Below are 6527 nucleotides of genomic sequence, written 5' to 3' on the forward strand. Positions count from 1 at the left end.
GGTTGAGGACCCCATAATTCTGCATTTTATGTAAGATTAGGTACTCAATTACAATAGACACTGTTATAATAAAAAAAAAAAAAAACTTATTTGTTATTTCCGTGCTATTCAAACCGTCACACGAAATTAAAATAACCAAATATATATTAGTCTTAATATTAACAAGAATCTCAATCATACCTATTATCAGACAACTTTACGGATTGTTACACAATTTTTAATTAAGGTTAACTAACTTTTTAAAATATAACAATATTGATTGTTAAATTAACAAATTTCTATTGAAACTGTTGGTAAAGATGGCTTTAGGCCAGCATTTTAGGGATTTTTATATAGGCCTATACATTTTAGGCCTACCTTAGTGACAATTCAAAAGACAATGCACGATTTAACATAGGATTATTAGGTCTGCTAGCTCCTTTGTTGGTAAAAGAATTATTATTTGTGAATTTTCTTCTATTTTAGTCAGCAAGGTAATACTGCTGTTAAATTGATCATCCATTACGAAATCTTTAATTTTGTTAATGTTTTTCTATATTTGAAAAGTTATCTCACTAGCAAATGTGTAGGCCTTAATCAATAGTCAGCATTACACTCCAACATGTATGTATTTAAAAATATTACATTAGATCTTTGCACTTATAAATGATAATGAATTTTAAATACATAAAGATTATCTAAAGATTGAGTCCATGAGCCATTTATGGGATGCAGTCTTCGTCCTCCTCAGTCGTTTCTCTCCTGAAAAAAAGTAACATTATATTATTAACATTGAATATATTCAACTGGTATTGGATGTAAATTTTTAAGAGATCACTCATAAACAGATGTCTTATTCTAAAGCACAATCACTTGGCTTCTTTCAATTTACTGAGCCTTTTTTTGCCATTAACTCCTTAAACATATCATTTTGCTTTGGTTGAGAAAATGTTGCAGTTTCCAAAACAAAAAAAGTGTTGGTTATAATTTGTTTGTCAATATTAGTTTTGATATCTTAGAGGGATTGGCTATGTGCAAATAAATAAGGCATCAACTCTGTAAGGCAAAATGAAACATTTAGGCTAAGTTTTTACATTTTGCTTTGATGGTCACTGACATCATCTATTAATCAATCATTTGGTATCAAATTACCTTGCTTCCTACTTGCTAACAATTTGATTTCTTGACGGTCTTAGCCAATCTTTTATCACCGTCATGATGTCTTTTTCTTTGGCCTCTGGAAACTGGTTGAAAAACAGCTTCTGTAAGAAATAACAAGAAGTTTGCTATTATTAAGTAGGCTATGTAGCACTAGTAATGTGTCAAAATCTAATCTCAAAACCACCAAAACTTTGAAAAAGGTTTCAGCTTGAAAAAAGGTTCTATCAGCAAGTTTCTAGATTCAAAACTTTAAATGGGGGAAGACAGACAAAAAGAAATTAAACCTTTGACAAGAACTTCATGCAAATTTTTTTTAACTTTAACTTTTTGCAATCTCATGTAACGACAATTTGACGTTGGGAATAAATAAATTTGATTGAATCAAAATCAGCTTAATATATTTCTCAATGCTGTAAAAGGGTCTAAAAATCAACCATAATAAAGCTTTCCCAGATCTACTCAATGCTTAAATAGGGTACAGTACACAAAACTCGGCATGGTACAATAAGGCGCTTCGACAAGCATAACCCACGCACATAAAATGTGCCGCAGCGGGTCTGCCTCCGATTCCCATTCAATTATCACAAATTTCAAAAGTATAAATACAATAACCAAGCTATGTAGGGCCTACATAAATTTATTAACAACATAAAATTTGTTCTAGCCTAAGTACTTTCAGTTAAGAAGTAAACAGGCCTAGAAAAATCCATACCGCTGGAGAAACGTAACGGATTTTGACGCAAATTGGTTAGCTAGAACTTAACATTAACTTAGGCCTATACTTAACATACCGTAATGAATAAATTATTGGTAAGATAGGCCTATCAGTCGAGAAAAATGTAACCAATAACTTACTTATCCTATAAAATATGTAATAGGCCTCGTCCATAGCGTGACAATAAATACGGTAACAAATTAAGTTATTCTAGCCTAGATAGGAATTGGTCAAACAAATACGTTAGATAGGAGTACATTTTCGGTTTGTTGGAAGTTATTTTTGGTAAGCTAATGCTCCCTAGCCTAAGTTTGATTTACTGCGCTTGGCTGGATTTTATTTTCATCCTACCTAGCAGTAGCCCAACTTATGCCTAAGGAATTTATTTTATGAAATCAACTATCCTTTAATGGCATAAGAATTATTTAGGTAGGGCCTAACAATTGAGTTACGGTAGACTATTTAAGATAGTTAACTTGTAACCTAACTTTTAATCTAGGCTTTGACCAAGGCTGACTGCATAGGTTTAAGAAAATGATTGTAGTAACTTAATTAAGTTAGGTATATTCCTATATAGCCTAGGTTATTAAAATTTGCAGATTTGAAACTGTGGCCAATGATTCACCTAAGTAAGGTTAAAAAGTTATATCGCATTAGGACATGCAGTAAAACGTTAGGACTCCGTTCAAGTAAAAACCGAACTTTCAAAGAAAGCCCCATCAAGGCTATAGGCCTACTAACAAATGCACTAAGATTAAATCCAATGCAACTTTGTTAGGTAGTGTACAAACTTATAACTGTAAGCCAAAGCCTGACTAACTCATTTTAGGTTAGTTTTCTATAAGTAAGTTAACTTTACCTACTTATTGTACCGGTTTATAACTTAACCTAACTTTAATCAGTTTAAAGTAAGATTAGATGTTGCAGAATTTGTATTGAACCTAATTTTTGATGTGTAACTCACATGAAACTTATGAACTAAAGTAGGCCTAGGCCCAATGTTGTTTTGAATTCCTTACCTTGGTTTGGGAGACAGCCTCTTCAATAACGATATTCTTTGGTGAAAGAAAACTAAAAAATGAAGGTAAACTACCTAACAACATAAATCTTAGGCTACTAATATAATATTGATACGATTATACACTAATACATTTTAATTTTAAATGTAAAGGACTAAGTTATACTTTTGCAAAGTCGAGAGGTTAGGCACAACAGCCAAGCAAAGATGGCGACGCCGATCTTTTGACAGTTGGACAGTTGGAACAGAAAAACCAGTCCCCTCCACAGCCAACACGCGCATAGAGCCTGTCATTACCTCATTCTGGCGCAAAAATTCTTTTTTTAAATTGAAATCTTGCTAAATTTTTCTAAACAATAGTTAGTTATTTTAATCAATCTTTTATTTTGGTTTTTAGAGATAATTATTTAAAAATAAACTGTATCCAATGACACATACTTGTCCTTTGTATGGGTATGTGCATTGACTATTTAAATGTGGTAGTAGTAACTTTAATATTTTACAGGAAAAAATCACAAAAGTTGCAATAAATATAAACCCTAATTTTCACAACACTGAGAGGTTGCACCATTTTAATTTGAATTATAAGGACCCAAATATACTAATTTTGATAAATATATATAAAAAAAACACAGTTTTCCTCTATAATATATTATGGAAAAAATAACATACAAGTTACAGTAACTTTTAAGCCGTAATTTTACAGTAAAAGGAGTTGTAACGTTTTGTTCAGAATTTAAAGGGCTATATAACATACCTACTAGTTATTTATAAAAAAAAATTGAGCTATTTTTTTTGGAAAATAAGATTTTGCTATTATTTTATGGAAAAATCGCCATTAAAAAATAAAATTTCAAAAAAAAATAAAAACACTTTGAAAACCCGTGGTTTGGTAGCCTACCTACTTGCTGAATTTCATCACAATCGTACAACACTTTCAGTCTGTAGCTCTGTACAGATCCACACATTATGTTTTATGTCCTGGAAATACCTTCAAAATGAATAAATTAATCGTTATCAGTAATCTCCAATTTACCAATGTTAATAACTTGTAAATAACAACAAACACATGGACCAGAGGCCATAATCAGCCAAGAACACTGCCAGATATCAGCCCAGAACCTGGCCAGTATCAGAATCAGAGAATATAGTTTTATTGCCAAAGACGTACTGGGCTAAAGTCACTAAAACTATCAAGTAAAACCAGACCCATTAAAATAAAGATACAAACTTCAATATCAGCCCAGTACTCGCCAGAAACTGGCCAGTACCCTCCAGAACCTGACCAGTATCGCCCAGAACCTGGCCAGTATCAGTCCAGTACCTGGCCAGTATCGCCCAGAACCTGGCCAGTATCAGTCCAGTACCTGGCCAGTATCACCCAGAACCTGGCCAGTATCAGTCCAGTACCTGGCCAGTATTGCCCAGAACCTGGCCAGTATCATCCAGAACCTGGCCAGTATCGCCCAGAACCTGGCCAGTACTTGTCAGTACTGTGGCAGAACTGGTCAGTTCTGTGACAGTACTGGCCAGAACCTGGACCAGAAAATTTTTTTCACTAGGGTATTATTATCCCAAAAATCCTTTCGGGCTCCGCCCCAGTGGCTCTGTAGTTCCCCATGTTAACCTTATGGTTTTTCATATTTAAAAGGAATTAATGAATCTTAACAGCTGTTTCAATTAAACAAGTTCATCAATTGTTGTTTCTCCTTGTTGTTGTTTTTTTATAGTTTTTAATGATATATTCCTTTCAATTATTTGTGTTATTTCTATTGTTGATTGATCATCTTCTCGAATATTAATATCTTGTAATATAATAATTTGTAATATAACGGGATTGTTATTTATTTATATTGTTATGTATTATATTGTTATTTATTTATATTGTTATTTATTTTTATTGTTATTTATTGTTGATTTTTTTTATCGATTGTCTTATTGATTTTGTGTTTAAGCTGGAAACTTTTTTCGCTCATTTTCAAATGGCTCTGTAGTTGGTATGTCTGTATAATGCACAATGTATAATGTAATCTTGTTAAACCCACTTGTAAAATGGTGTTTGCCGTTTAATAAAAATGAAATAAAAATGAAAAGTTGGTTCTGTTCTATGATGTTCAATAGCATAAAAGTTACAAGGATTACCAACAGGGTGCAGCACTATTATTTTTTTTTAATTTATGACAACAGCTAATTTCCAACCAAAAGGTGAGTGAGCGTAGCGAACGAACTTCAACCTGGAGGCGAGTTAGCGTAGCGAACGAGCTAACCTGAAGGCAAGTGAGCGCAGCGAACGAGTTCCAACCTAAAGGTGAGTGAGCGTAGCGAACGAACTTCAACCAGGACGTGAATGAGCCATGCGAATACTTATGAAGTTAAACGGGGCAAAGCCCGCGGGTACAGCTAGTATTTCATAAATGTGGTGATAACTCACAGTCATTGTTGAACTATAATTGTGTTTACAAAAATGAGTCATCTTCACTGATGATATCTTATCTCCGTAAACATTTGATTTGATTTGACAAGAAAATCCAAAAAAACTTGTACTTCCACGGTAATATATAATTGTTCAAAAATGGTTATGATAAATACCCCCGCTGCAGCAAACCTGCAGACTAAGCGAATTCCCATTCGCCTGATTGGATTAACACTAAAATGTCTCCTTAAAAATATCACATTTATTTCCTATTTAGCATCTGTCGAGTACCTAGGTTTGCTGCAACAGGGAGGGTAAGACGGTTTTTTGTAAAATGTTAATAGTTTAGTATGAAATTAATGTATTTTCCAAATTCGATCAAAATATGCTCATAAACAAGCAAACTAGACAACAGTTTACAAATTTTCTCCATAAGAATAACATGGGAATTTTAAATTTATATTTTTTTGAATTTTCTCCCTAATCATTAGGCATACGGCAATGCTTCAATATACTAAATTATTTCTTTTTTTAAGCTCTGCAAAATGGTTGTGAAAGAAATTCCAAAATGTTATGTTTTTCCATAAACCTCTGTTCCTATAGTCCGATCATGCCGGTTCGTGAACTCGTTCGAATAAACGTAGATTTACACGTTTGTACAAAATTTCATCAAAATCTGATGATTTTGCTTGAGTTATCGCGCTAACGGACACATATATTGCTATACACTTAAGACGCCACATAGAGCGGCAAATTGTATTTTTCAAGTGAAGAGACTGGACTCACTAAATTGTAAATATAATTGTTTAATTTTTTGTTTTACGTTTGCCACGATTACTGGATAATGTGGCAACGTAGTTCCAAGTGAATGTATTATTTTGTATTTATTTGTTTTGTAGGAATAAACTCATTATTTCATTTCATTATTTCATTTATATAAATACAAAAACGAGATACGATATAAATACATATATATATATGAGTTTGAGCGGATGGTGTTTTTGGCTTCCAGGGACCTCAAAACGAAAGAGTAAATCGGTCCCAGGTCCAGGTCTTACCATGAGTACTACGGCAATAGCTTATTCCCTATATGAGAAATTTGGTAAAATCAGTTATTCTATAAATCACCAGAAAACAAAGAAAAACTCCTCACCAAATTGAGACATTACAGCACTGTACCATTTTGATTTGAGACAAAAGGACCAAGCAAACTAAATTATAATTAAAATAATTCTAGCAGT

The 6527-nt window shown here is 32.9% G+C and overlaps 1 long non-coding RNA gene across 1 annotated transcript; it reads right to left on the reverse strand.

Moving 5' to 3' along the window:
- Positions 1-570: 570 nt before the first annotated feature.
- LOC128990956 (uncharacterized) lies at positions 571-3084 on the reverse strand. Its single transcript, XR_008490575.1, has 3 exons — positions 2875-3084; positions 1132-1241; positions 571-741 (listed from the first exon to the last, which is right to left on the reverse strand). It is a non-coding gene; the product is annotated as an uncharacterized LOC128990956 (long non-coding RNA).
- Positions 3085-6527: the final 3443 nt, after the last annotated feature.

The sequence above is a fragment of the Macrosteles quadrilineatus genome, unplaced genomic scaffold, assembly GCF_028750875.1.
Source record: "Macrosteles quadrilineatus isolate MER2022 unplaced genomic scaffold, UCM_ALF_1.0 Scaffold_3__2_contigs__length_128488019, whole genome shotgun sequence".
Taxonomy (NCBI): domain Eukaryota; kingdom Metazoa; phylum Arthropoda; class Insecta; order Hemiptera; family Cicadellidae; genus Macrosteles; species Macrosteles quadrilineatus.